Source organism: Crinia signifera, chromosome 8, assembly GCF_055691185.1.
Source record: "Crinia signifera chromosome 8, ASM5569118v1, whole genome shotgun sequence".
Lineage (NCBI taxonomy): Eukaryota > Metazoa > Chordata > Amphibia > Anura > Myobatrachidae > Crinia > Crinia signifera.
Genome location: NC_139224.1, coordinates 25,571,310 through 25,586,474, shown reverse-complemented (window position 1 = coordinate 25,586,474; position 15,165 = coordinate 25,571,310).

Here is a 15,165-nt window from a genome sequence, read left to right as displayed (position 1 = left end):
TATATAGTTCTCCTGCGGGACGTGACTCCCCGTGCCCGGCACTCACAAGCAACCAATAAAGGAGAGCTCACAACGGTCTACGGCAACGTTTCAGGAATTTTTATTGATTCCCTTCGTCAGGACAACGTTGTCCTGACGAAGGGAAACAATAAAAATCAATATATGACCCGCCAAGGCACCCTCCTTTCTTCCTTTGGTTTAGTTGGAGTACCGGATCGCTTTGGGGCATATATATATATATATATATATATATATATATATACTTGTATGGCAACACATCACTTAACAAGACTTGTAGCTTGTCAAAAAAATGCTGGTGATTTTAACGTGACATTTCGGCCCCCTTCTCCAAGACTTTATAGCAATTTCCCTAAATGACATAAGTTCCCCCTACTGAAATGTATTCATAGGTCACATAGTCACGGTGCTTTAATACTGGATACAGAACACAGGGAACTTGTAATATCTATTATTAGATCTGTATTATTACAGTCGGTTGTATATTATTCTATGGAGTTATAACGATATCCTTAACGCTGAATATAAATTTATGATTTTGCCATTTATAAGTGATGGTATCACTGTTCTCTCTTAGTAATAACATTGTTTACAAGAGAATTCCTCAGCACGAACATTAATCTTTTATAATAACCCAGTAACATATTGCATTTGGTTCTTGCTTGTAATGTAACAGATGAAAACATTTCACAGTAACATCTCTGAAGAAATTCTACATTACTTACAATTAATTTTAAAAGCTATTAACTTCTGTTAAATATACTGGAAATAACATAAAAAGGGCAACATTATATATTAATACATTTGTTTTCTTGCCTTAAATCCCCCCAATTAGCTGTGCTCCGTAATACACCACAATTTATTATCATGGTACAGATAGCAGTGATGTTCAGTAACCGCCAGCAACCAATTTGATTGGTCGCTCTCGGCAACTGACCTATTTTAGTAAGTCAGTCCTATGTATAAAAGTTTGGAGAGAGATGCGATAGAGTGTGTGTAGTACCAACCAATCAGCTTCTAACTGCTCTTTTAGTATGGTGCAGTGGCGGAACTCCTGGAGGCAATAGAGTCATCTGCCGCCAGGCGCCAGTCTTACAGGGGGCACTGGCTCATTTGCCTCCTGATGTTCTGGACCGCTAATTGTATGTAGTGCCGGGTCCCCACTCATTAGATATGCATGAGCGGCATCCCGCTCAGGCAGCAGTGAGCAGGTCTCTGCTCATGCGTATCTAATGAGCGGGGACCCTGCAAAGTGCATATTGAATCAGTGGGTCCCTGCTCATTAGATATGCATGGGCGGGGATCCGCTCATTCAATATGCACTACTCCGGTTCCGCGCTCATTAGATATTCAATGCTCCAGTCCTCCAGTCATACTTCTCGGCCTCCTCCAGCCGCTGCCACCTTCCTCCAGGCTTCCTGGCCACCCACCTGTATAAGGCAACGGGCCCTCCAAAAATGGCCACGGCCTTCAAGGAGACAGACATTAGAGGTACTGCCATACCTCCTATAACAATAATAATGATAATTTTATTTATATAGCGCTCTTTCTCCAATAGGACTGAAGGCGCTTAACAGATAGAATGAACGTAATACAGTACAGGAACAATGAAGTACAGAACAGCTTTTCATAAATAATACTTAAGGAACTGAAGTAAACGCTTTAGTAAATAGGAAAGTCTTGAGTCTGTTTTTGAAGCATTCTAGAGTGGGGGTCTCTTGAACTGTGCAGGGAAGTGAGTTCCATAAAGTCGGAGCCGCGTGGCTAAAAGCTCGACCCCCAGATGAATTACAGGAGATCCTAGATACTGCTAAAAATCCTTCATCTACTGACCGCAGTAATGAAATCCGAAGCTGCTTCAGGTACCTTGGGCCTTGGTCATGTAGGTCTTTGAAACTCAGTAGATTGATCTTGAAAATGATTCGCCATTTAATTGGCAGCCAGTGAAGGGAGTAGAGAATGGGAGTAATGTGGCTAGAGCGGGGCTGTTAAGTTAACAGCCTGGCAGCTGTGTTTTATACCAGCTGTAATCGGTGCAGTTATTTTGCTGGGAGACCAAGGTAGAGGGCATTGCAGTAATCTAATCGAGATGATACAAATGCATGTATGACTTCTTGCAGATCTTCAGATGGGATTAAGTGTTTGATTCTGGCTATGTTCCTCAGATGAAAGAATGAGGATTTGATTGTAGCTGATATCTGATTTTTAAGTGTCAATCCACCATCCAGTATCGCTCCAAGATTCCGCCATGATCAGAGTTTTGTAATTCTGTACTTTCAAGTGTCAGTCCAGTTGGGTGGCTATGCTGCCATCTTGTCCTTTGATGTTGAGGTCCTATCATAAAGACTTCTGTTTTATCAGGATTCAGTCTCAGCCAACTGGCACTCATCCATTCCTGGAGCTCAGCTAGACAGCCATTTATGGTTTTTATTGGGTTTACAGTGCCGGGAGCAAAGGACAAGTACAGCTCTGTGTCATCTGCATAGCAGTGGTAGACAAGGCCATGGCGCCTATTTATTTCACCCAGTGGCAGCATGTACACTGCAAAAAGCATGGGGGATAATATAGAACCTTCTGGGACACCTCATGGCAATGGCACAGATGAAGATGACTATACTTCAGATGACACTCTCTGTGACCTGTCAGCGAGAAATTATTTGAACCAGCTTAGTACTCTGCCATCCAGTCCACAGAAATTTTTCAGGTGCGCAATCAGAAGCCCATGGTCCACAGTATCAAATGCTGCAGAGAGATCCAGAAGGATTAAGATTGAAGTCACCTCTGTCTCTTGCCATCAGAAGATCATTTAGCACATATACCAGGGCTGTTTCAGTGCTATGTCTTCTCCTGAATCCTGATTGGAATGGATCATACATATCACGAGATATCAGGCGGATTTCCAGTTGATTTGAAACCACTTGTCAATGACTTTTCCTAGAAAAGGAAGGTTTGATACCGGTCTGTAGTTGGTCATGCAGTCTGGATCTAAATTAGTTTTTTTTAAGAAGAGGTCTAACAATTGCTTCCTTTAGAGGTTGAGAAAAAAATTCCTGTCTGCAAAGAGCACTGAACAATTTTTTGCACCCTATTAGGAGCTTGGTTGGGGCAGGGTCCAGATCACAGGTAGTGGGACGCAAAATCTGGACAATTTCAGCAATGTCCTTTAGATCCATTGAGTCAAAGCGGGTCCATGAGGATAGGTGGCTTACATTGTCAGGCTTGATAGTTGGGCACTCATCTGACGGAACTGTGGAGATTATACCATAATGCCATACAACGTAATGCCCATTACATATAATGCCACACACCGTTATGCCCTTACCACAAAATGCCACACATAATTATGCCCATTACACATAATGCCACACACCGTAAATCCCTTTAAACATAATGCCACACATTGTAATGTCCATTAAACATGCCACACACCATAATGCCCATTAAACAAATGCCACACACCGTAATGCCCATTACACATTATACCACACACCGTGTGGGCTCCTGATGCTGAACAAGTGAGCCAGGTGAAAAGCTGGGGATTGTGGTTAGCATTCACATTGGACAGCTGGAAGGGTAATGATATTTCATATGTGCTCCAATTTAATATTGTCAAGTAATTATAGACTAGAAGAGCAGGGAAGTGTACCACCTATCCAACAAATCAATATGTTTTATAAGCAATGTGCAATTAAAATGTTAATCCTCTTACAACTGGAAGAATCATAGGCACTATTAATAATTCATTTCACACCATCCCAAATGTTCCAGGGTGTAGCAGGCATTGAGATGGAAAACAAGTATTGTGTGATGCCAAGTCACAAACACCTAGAATAAACATCTAGAATCTGACCAATTCTGCTTGCCCCCTAGCAGGACCTGTCTCCTACTGAGCATGCTTAATGGTACTTATTTACTCCACGGCCTAATGCATGTAATTTCAGTGTCCAAAGGTACAGTGCAAGCAGGGGGAAGCAGAGGGAAGGTATGGTGCCAGCAGTGGGTGCTAGCAGAAGGAAGATACGGTGCTAGTAGGGGGAAGGTACGGTGCTAGCAGAGGGAAGGTATGGTGCTAGCAGAGGAAGGTACAGTGCTAGCAGAGGGAAGGTACAATGCTAGCAAGAGAGAGGTACGATGACAGCAGGGGGAAGGTAAGGTGCTAGCAGGGGGAAGGTACGGTGCTAGCAGAGGGAAGGTACGGTGCTGGCAGGAGGAAGGTACGATGCCGGCAGGGGGAAGGTACAATGCCAGCAGAGGGAAGGTATGGTGCTAGCAGGAGGAAGGTTTGATGCCAACAGGGGGAAGGTATGGTGCTAGCAGGGGGAAGGTACGGTGCCAGCGGATGGAAGATATGGTGCTGGCAGGGGGAAGGTACAATGTAGCAGAGGGAAGGTAGGGTGCTAGCAGGGGGAAGATACGGAGCCAGCAGAGGGAAGGTACGGTGCTGGCAGGAGGAAGGTACGATGCCAGCGGGGGGAAAGTATGGTGCTAGCAGGAGAAAGGTACGGTGCCTGCAGAGGGAAAATCTGACTGTTTTTCAACTGCTGATCGCCGAATATGGCCGATCAAATAACGATGGCAGTTCCCCTGCTCCAGCCCCCTATCCGCCCCTGCCTGCCTCCTCTGGAGTGAATGGGCCGGTGAGTGTGAAACTCACCAAAGCCGTTTGCTCCTGGTGCTTGCACATGCGCATAAACACGCATGCATACATTCCGAACATGGGGGGGCACGTATTGCGGATCTGCCGATCAGTGCAACTCTTCAGAATTCATTTTTAAATAAGAAAGTTAGAGAGAACAGAGTCACTATTACAGTAAGTTCCACGTCGCTTGCTCCTGTTAGCAATATGTCCTCATTTACGCCATACAAAGTTAATAACTGTTGCAATATCTGGTTACGTCCGTGTACCATTTAGAAGATAGAGGCCCACGATTTTAAATGGATGGTAAATGTCTCTCATTCTGTACTGTGTGCTCAGCCAAGTTCTCCATATGCTAATAGTTGTTTTAAGACAGATTTTTCGACTTCAGACAATTAGAACACAGTCTGTTCTAAAAACCGCTGACAAAAAACAACTGTCACATCCTTTTTTAAATCACTCTGCTATTAAAAGGATTGTTCTTTTGATGAATGCGGATACACACTTTGCTAAGGGTGGAATTTTCAGCAGTTGCATCTCTGCCCTTCCAGGATTTAACAACTGACAGTGCGAGAATGCAATTTTCTAGCAGTTCCCATGCTAATTAATGGGCCAGAATTGAATATGGGAAGGAGAGGTGATTTTCTTTAACCCCTTCCTGACAGAGCCAGTTTTTGCGTTCCTGACAGAGCCCTTTTTTTCAAATCTGACATGTCTCACTTAAGTGGGGATAACTTTTTTTTGCTTTTACTTATCCCAGTGATTTTGAGATTGTTTTTTCGTGACACATTGTACTTCAAATTAGTGGTAAATTTGGGTCGATACAGTCTGTGTTTTTTTGTGAAAAATACCAAAATATCGTGAAAAAATGGAAAATTTAGCGATTTGCAAAATGTTAAATTTTCTGCTTGTGAGACAAATAATCTTACCACTCAAAATAGTGAATAACTAACATAGACCATATGTCTACTTTATGTTGACATCATTATTTCAACTTCCTTTTAATTTTTTGGGACACTAGGAGGCTTCAAATATGAATAGCAAATTCTCAAATTTTCAAGAAAATTTCAAACACTGATTTTTTTAGGGACCAGTTCAGTTCTGATGTGACTTTGAGGGACTTGTATGTGAGACACCCCCATAAATGATGCCATTTCAAAAACTGCACCCCTCACAGTATTCAAAACAGCATTTTGGAAGTTTGTTAACCCTTTAGGTGTTTCACAGGAATTAAAACAAAGTGTAGGTGAAATTTCAAAATTTCTTTTTTTTTGCAGATTTGCAATTTTAATACATTTTTCTAAGGAACACAGTACATTTTACTAGAGAAATGTGACTGAAAATTGATTCCCCCAATTCTTTTGTTTTCATAAATATCCTATATGTGGCCCTAGTGTGCACGGTGACCAAACCACAGGCTTCATAATAGAAGGAGCACCTACTTGATTTTGGAGCCTCCTTTTTATGAGATTATTTTTTAGGCACCATGTAGGTTTCTAGGCACCATAAGATGCTAAAAGTTAGGAACCCCCCCACAAGTGACCCCATTTTGCAAACTACACCCCTCAGGGAATTCATCTAGGGGTATAGTGTACATTTCAAACCCCCAGGGGTTTCACCAATTGTGGTACAACTGGGCAGTGAAAATGAAAAATTATTTTTTTTACACAAAAATACAGTTCTGGCTCCAAATTTGTCATTTTCAGAAGGTATGAAGGAGACAAAGCACCCCAAAATATGTGCCCCAATTTCTCCCGAGTACGGCAATGCCTCACATGTGACCAAAAAATACCAGTTGGGTGCATGGCAGGACTCAGAAGGGAAGGAGTGATTTTTGGATTTTGCAGCTCAGATTCTGGTGGAATTTTGGTGGGTGCTATGTCGCATTAGCAAGACCCCCAAAGCACCAATACAGTGGAACCCCCCCACAAGTCACCCCATTTTGAAAACTACACCCCTCAGGGAATTCATCTAGGGGTATAGTGTACATTTCAAACCCCCAGGGGTTTCACCAATTTTGATACAAGTGGGCAGTGAAAATGAAAAATTACATTTTTTACACAAAAATGCAGTTCTGGCTCAAAATTTTTCATTTTCAGAAGGTATGAAGGAGAAAAAGCACCCCAAAATCTGTGCCCCAATTTCTCCCGAGTACGGCAATGCCTCACATGTGACCAAAAAATACCAGTTGGGTGCATGGCAGGACTCAGAAGGGAAGGAGTGATTTTTGGATTTTGCAGCACAGATTCTGGTGGAATGAATGGTGGGTGCTATGTTGCACCAATACAGTGGAACCCCCCCACAAGTCACCCCATTTTGCAAAGTACACCCCTCAGGGAATTCATCTAGGGGTATAGTGTACATTTCAAACCCCCAGGGGTTTCACCAATTTTGATACAAGTGGGCAGTGAAAATGAAAAATTACATTTTTTTACACAAAAATGCAGTTCTGGCTCAAAATTTTTCATTTTCAGAAGGTATGAAGGAGAAAAAGCACCCCAAAATATGTGCCCCAATTTCTCCCGAGTACGGAAATGCCTCACATGTGACCAAAAAATACCAGTTGGGTGCATGGCAGGACTCAGAACGGAAGGAGTGATTTTTGGATTTTGCGGCTCAGATTCTGGTGGAATTTTGGTGGGTGCTATGTCGCATTAGCAAGACCCCCCAAGCACCAATACAGTGGAACCCCCCCACAAGTCACCCCATTTTGAAAACTACACCCCTCAGGGAATTCATCTAGGGGTATAGTGTACATTTCAAACCCCCAGGGGTTTCACCAATTTTGATACAAGTGGGCAGTGAAAATGAAAAATTACATTTTTTACACAAAAATGCAGTTCTGGCTCGAAATTTTTCATTTTCAGAAGGTATGAAGGAGAAAAAGCACCCCAAAATCTGTGCCCCAATTTCTCCCGAGTACGGCAATGCCTCACATGTGACCAAAAAATACCAGTTGGGTGCATGGCAGGACTCAGAACGGAAGGAGTGATTTTTGGATTTTGCAGCTCAGATTCTGGTGGAATTTTGGTGGGTGCTATGTCGCATTAGCAAGACCCCCCAAGCACCAATACAGTGAAACCCCCCCACAAGTCACCCCATTTTGAAAACTACACCCCTCAGGGAATTCATCTAGGGGTATAGTGTACATTTCAAACCCCCAGGGGTTTCACCAATTTTGATACAAGTGGGCAGTGAAAATGAAAAATTACATTTTTTTACAAAAAAATGCAGTTCTGGCTCAAAATTTTTCATTTTCAGAAGGTATGAAGGAGAAAAAGCACCCCAAAATCTGTGCCCCAATTTCTCCCGAGTACGGAAATGCCTCACATGTGACCAAAAAATACCAGTTGGGTGCATGGCAGGACTCAGAACGGAAGGAGTGATTTTTGGATTTTGCAGCACAGATTTTGGTGGAATGAATGGTGGGTGCTATGTTGCACCAATACAGTGGAACCCCCCCACAAGTCACCCCATTTTGCAAAGTACACCCCTCAGGGAATTCATCTAGGGGTATAGTGTACATTTCAAACCCCCAGGGGTTTCACCAATTTTGATACAAGTGGGCAGTGAAAATGAAAAATTACATTTTTTTACACAAAAATGCAGTTCTGGCTCAAAATTTTTCATTTTCAGAAGGTATGAAGGAGACAAAGCACCCCAAAATCTGTGCCCCAATTTCTCCCGAGTACGGCAATGCCTCACATGTGACCAAAAAATACCATTTGGGTGCATGGCAGGACTCAGAAGGGAAGGAGTGATTTTTGGATTTTGCAGCTCAGATTCTGGTGGAATGTTGGTGGGTGCTATGTGGCATTAGCAAGACCCCCCAAGCACCAATACAGTGGAACCCCCCCACAAGTCACCCCATTTTGCAAACTACACCCCTCAGGGAATTCATCTAGGGGTATAGTGTACATTTCAAACCCCCAGGGGTTTCACCAATTTTGATACAAGTGGGCAGTGAACATGAAAAATTACATTTTTTACACAAAAATGCAGTTCTGGCTCAAAATTTTTCATTTTCAGAAGGTATGAAGGAGAAAAAGCACCCCAAAATCTGTGCCCCAATTTCTCCCGAGTACGGCAATGCCTCACATGTGACCAAAAAATACCAGTTGGGTGCATGGCAGGACTCAAAAGGGAAGGAGTGATTTTTGGATTTTGCAGCTCAGATTCTGGTGGAATTTTGGTGGGTGCTATGTCGCATTAGCAAGACCCCCCAAGCACCAATACAGTGGAACCCCCCCACAAGTGACCCCATTTTGCAAACTACACCCCTCAGGGAATTCATCTAGGGGTATAGTGTACATTTCAAACCCCCAGGGGTTTCACCAATTTTGATACAAGTGGGCAGTGAACATGAAAAATTACATTTTTTACACAAAAATGCAGTTCTGGCTCAAAATTTTTCATTTTCAGAAGGTATGAAGGAGAAAAAGCACCCCAAAATCTGTGCCCCAATTTCTCCCGAGTACGGCAATGCCTCACATGTGACCAAAAAATACCAGTTGGGTGCATGGCAGGACTCAGAAGGGAAGGAGTGATTTTTGGATTTTGCAGCACAGATTCTGGTGGAATGAATGGTGGGTGCTATGTTGCACCAATACAGTGGAACCCCCCCACAAGTCACCCCATTTTGCAAACTACACCCCTCAGGGAATTCATCTAGGGGTATAGTGTACATTTCAAACCCCCAGGGGTTTCACCAATTTTGATACAAGTGGGCAGTGAAAATGAAAAATTACATTTTTTTACACAAAAATGCAGTTCTGGCTCAAAATTTTTCATTTTCAGAAGGAATGAAGGAGACAAAGCACCCCAAAATCTGTGCCCCAATTTCTCCCGAGTACGGCAATGCCTCATGTGTGACCAAAAAGTGGCAGGACTCAGAAGGGAAGGAGTGATATTTGGATTTTGCAGCACAAATTCTGGTGGAATGATGGTGGGTGCTATGTCGCATTAGCAAGACCCCCAAAGCACCAATACAGTGGAACCCCCCCACAAGTCACCCCATTTTGCAAACTACACCCCTCAGGGAATTCATCTAGGGGTATAGTGTACATTTCAAACCCCCAGGGGTTTCACCAATTTTGATACAAGTGGGCAGTGAAAATGAAAAATTACATTTTTTTACACAAAAATGCAGTTCTGGCTCAAAATTTTTCATTTTCAGAAGGAATGAAGGAGACAAAGCACCCCAAAATCTGTGCCCCAATTTCTCCCGAGTACGGCAATGCCTCATGTGTGACCAAAAAGTGGCAGGACTCAGAAGGGAAGGAGTGATATTTGGATTTTGCAGCACAAATTCTGGTGGAATGATGGTGGGTGCTATGTCGCATTAGCAAGACCCCCAAAGCACCAATACAGTGGAACCCCCCCACAAGTGACCCCATTTTGCAAACTACACCCCTCAGGGAATTCATCTAGGGGTATAGTGTACATTTCAAACCCCCAGGGGTTTCACCAATTTTGATAAAACTGGGCAGTGAACATGAAAAATTACATTTTTTTACACAAAAATGCAGTTCTGGCTCAAAATTTTTCATTTTCACAAGGAATGAAGGAGACAAAGCACCCCAAAATCTGTGCCCCAATTTCTCCCGAGTACGGCAATGCCTCACATGTGACCAAAAAATACCAGTTGGGTGCATGGCAGGACTCAGAAGGGAAGGAGTGATTTTTGGATTTTGCGGCTCAGATTCTGGTGGAATGAATGGTGGGTGCTATGTGGCATTAGCAAGACCCCCGAAGCACGGTGAAATTATGAACCTAATATTCCATAGATGTGTGGTATATTTTAAAACACTCCTTTATACATAGGCCGGGTTTGTCGGGGCAAGTGTCACACTGGAAAATAGTTTGCTTTCTTATTCCCTTTTTATAGCAAACTTTGCACCTTTTTTGTGTCCTGCCCTTTTTTCCAGTGGAGGGGATTTCATCAGGAAAATGCTGCCCTGGTACAATACGGGGGCCAGTACTAGAAGTACTGGGGCCCTCTGCCTGCTGGTTCCCAAATATTAGGCCCTTTATGACTTCCTCTTGAAAGTGCATAAATGTCCCCCTCTGGCCGGTAGAACGGAATAGCACGTAAGCGTTATACAGTGCCATCTGGATGATATACACGGCCACCTTCTTGTACCAGATTTTTGTTTTCCGCAGGGCACTGTACGGCTTCAGTACCTGATCTGAAAGATCCACTCCGCCCATGTACCTATTGTAATCCAGGATACAATTAGGTTTGGAGGTGTGGGTACTGGTACCTCGTACAGGGACGGAGGTGGTACTGTCTCCGTGAATTGTTGTCAGTATAAGGACATCCCTCTTGTCCTTATATTTGACCAACAACATATTTTCGGTGCATATTCCCCTGCTTTCACCCCTTCTCATTACTTGGGCAATGTGCGTTTTTGGGAGGCCTCTTTGGTTCTTGCGCACAGTACCGCAAGCTGCTGTACCTCTTGAACCAAGGGCCTTAAACAGGGGGATGCTAGTGTAAAAGTTATCCACATAGAGGTGATAACCTTTATCCAGGAAGGGGTGCACTAAATCCCAGACAATTTTCCCACTAACACCTACGAGGGAGGGGGGGCATTCTGGCGGTTGAATTCTTGAATCCTTCCCTTCATAAACCCTAAACCTGTGGGTGTACCCTGAGGTGCTTTCACACAGTTTATACATTTTTATGCCATACCTTGCCCTCTTACTGGGAAGGTACTGGCGGAATTTAACCCTTCCTTTAAAATGTATAAGGGACTCGTCGATACAAATAAATTTTTCAGGGATGTACACCTCTTCAAATTTGGCACTGAAATGATCAATGACCGGCCTGACTTTGAATAGCCGGTCAAAGGTGGGATCATCTCTGGGTGGGCACTGTGCATTATCGGTGTAATGTATAAATTTAAGAATTGTCTCAAATCGAGTCCGGGGCATGGCCATACGGTAAAATGGAGTACTGTACAGAACATCTGTACTCCAATATTGCCTAATTTCTGGCTTTTTTACTATGCCCATATGAAACACCAGACCCCAAAACGTCATCATCTCTACTGCATCTACAGGGGTCCACCTAGCAAATGATGACGTGGGGTTTTGAGCAATAAACTGCTGGGCATATAAATTAGTTTGGTCCACCATTAAATTTATAAAATCATCAGAGAAAAATAATTTGAAAAAGTCAATTTCTCTGAGACCTGTGGAATCAAATTGGATTCCTGGCATGGCCAAAAACTCAGGAACCTGGGGCTCAAAATTGTCTGGTGGTGGGGTCCATACTAGATCAATTATTGGGGGGGGAATCTCAGCTGATCTACAGGGGCGTCTTTGAGGGGGTCCCTCATCACCAGAGGAGGAAGAGGAGCTTAAGACGAATCCTTCAAATTCCCCGCTTGCATCACTGGCTGTGTCAGAGTCAGAAGCAAGCATGGCATATGCCTCCTCCACTGAATACATTCTCCTGGATGACTGGGAGGACATTTGGGAGGACATTTGGGAGGACATTTGGGAGGACATTTGGGATGCCATTTTTATTTTTGTGTTACTGGTAGTGAAATGTTTCAACACGTGTATAGTGTAGGGGGGGGTACAAACTTTATTTCAATCCGGGGGGTATGTAGTGTGTATGTGGTGCAGAAAAAAAAAAATACTTTATACCAATAAAAAAAAAAAAAATGAAGGGGTTAAAAATAAAAAATTGAAGGGGTTAAAAAAAAAAAAAAAGGTCCTGCGCCAAAAATTGAGCACAGATGTTGGTCAGTAACGTCTGTCACTGAACAGCGCTCAAAGGCAACAGGAATCTGATCAAAAAAAAAAAAAAAAATTGATCAACCCTGTACCGAAAACGCTGATCAGTGATGTACGTCACTGATCGGCGCACAGTGGCCACAGGACACCCACAAAATCAGTGTGTGTAAAAAAAAAATTAAAAAAAGACCCCACAGCACTCACAAAAAAAAAAAAAGGTGATCAGTGATGCGACACTGATTACCAGTGAGGGACAGCAGGTGCACAACCTTTGGTGCAACTGACAGTGCAACTGGCAGCAACTGACAGGTATATATATAAAAAAAAAAACCTCTGCGCCCCCAAAAAGTTGCTGATCAGCACAGATATACTGATCAGCACAAAAGGGGGGGTAGCAGACACAAAATATACACTCTCTATCACTCTCTGTCACTATCTCTCTCTATCTCTCTATCTCTCACTATCTCTCACTATCTATCACTCTAGGACACTGCAGCAGCAGCACTGACAGTTATATGTATAAAAAAAAACTGCACCCCCAAAAAGGGGGGGTAGCAGACACAAAATATACACTCTCTATCACTCTCTGTCACTATCTCTCTCTATCTCTCTATCTCTCACTATCTATCACTATCTATCACTCTATGACACTGCAGCAGCAGCACTGACAGTTATATATATAAAATAAAACCCCTGCACCCCCAAAAAGGGGGGGTAGCAGACACAAATCTCTCTATCTCTCTACCTCTCACTATCTATCACTATCTATCACTATCTATCACTGTATGACACTGCAGCAGCAGCACTGACAGTTATATATATATAGAAAACCCCTGCACCCCCAAAAAGGGGGGGTAGCAGACACAAAATATAGCTCTCGCTGTCACTATCTCTCTATCTCTCTCTATCTCTCTCTATCTCTCTCTCTATCTCTCTATCTCTCTATCACACTGCAGCAGCAGCAGGAAGTCTCAGGAAGTCAGATCCAGGAAGCGTCCAGCACGCTACAAGCAGTGATAAGGTGATCAGGTAAGGTATTTGCAAGGATCAGGTAAGTATTAGCAAGGATCAGGTCGGTATTCACGGCAGGCAGGCACGGTGACCGTTCTGCACGCTATTCCAGACCGGAATGGCGTCTGCAGCGCAGTCACCGTCAGTTTAAATGTCGCGCCTTGGCTGTGATTGGTCCGTGGGTCCCACGGACCAATCACAGCCTTGGGGGCAGGTGGGGTGAGGGTGGGGTGAGGTGTCATCGTCACCGATGACCCCCTCATGCCCCCTGACGCCCGGCGGTGATTGACACCTGTGTTACCGAGCGTCCGATTCGCTGGTAACACAGGAAAACGCTGTGAATGGCTGTTCACACTGAACAGCCAATCACAGCGATCGCCGACGGGGGGGCGACATCGCAGCCCCCCCTGGGCATGCAGGGACATGTCTGCTGTCAGGGACAGCAGACATCGTCCCTCTGTCACTGCGTCTCGAGACGCAGTGACAGTTTAAACTCATGACGTACATTTATGCCATGTGTCGGGAAGTACCTCCCGGCCATGACGTAAATGTACGTCAAATGTCGGGAAGGGGTTAAGACATAAAAAAAAAATTGCCTGCAGCTTAGAACTTGCCGCTACATATTGTGGAGCTCATGTAAGAATTAGTAACGCAGCATGTATGGTCCGCTAGCAAGGGTGGGCGGGCCAAAGGGAAGGGAAATATCTGCTCCTGAGGAGGGATCCATTCTGAGATATTGTGCCATAACCGTCACTTTCTCCTTTGTATCCATATACTGTAGATAGGATACATACGGATGACCGGCGATCAGGATGCCGATATTCAGAATACCGATGGCAGCATACCGATGGAGTGTATCCTAACTGGGGTGAGGTAAGTATACTACCCTCCCCCTGCCCCACCAACCCTCCCTTCTAGCAGATTAACCCTAACTCCACCTCCCCGCAGCCTGACCCTAACCATCCCTGCTAGTGCCTAACCCTCACACCCCACCGCCTAACCCTAACCCTCCCATCTTGGTGCCTAAACCTAACCCCACTCCCCACAACCTAACCGTAACTTTTTCCAGCCTGCAGCCTAACCCTAAGTCCCCCCCTAGTGCCTAAACCTAACCATGACTTCCCAGGCCACATGCTAGCTAGCCCCGCACACCTACGTATCAGGGGGTATGCGGAAATTAGTTTGACAGTGTCTAGGTCTAGGTATTGGTTGACAGACAGTAGACTGACACCTGCAAAAGGTCGACATTAAAAAGTTTGACATGAGCTTTTCGTGTTTTTTTCTTGCGAGGGGACACAGTACTACGTCAACATAGACACAACATTTTGACCCTGTTATAAACCTTTTTCAACCTTTTGGAACCGACACATGCCGACAGGCGGTATTTCATGCCCTACCATCCACTAGGGCATGGAGGGAGAATAAATTAGTCTGATGATCGTAGTGAGGAACCGTGCCCAAAGCATGGTGAGCGTAGCAAGCCATGCAAGGGGACATGGTTTACTTTTCTGGTGTCCGTGTCGACGGTGTCAACATTCGAGACATAAAAAGACCTACAGCCATGTCGACATTTTTATGTGTCGAACTAAGGCCTGTCAACTTTTAGTGGTCAACCTAATGCTTGTCAACCTTATGACCCATAACCCAGTAGGCTGCTCTCCGTATCAAATAGAGCTTACCAGAAGTATCTCTGTATTGTATGCTGGTCATCAAAATGCTCTCTGTACTTTACGTTAATCACCAAAACACTGTTA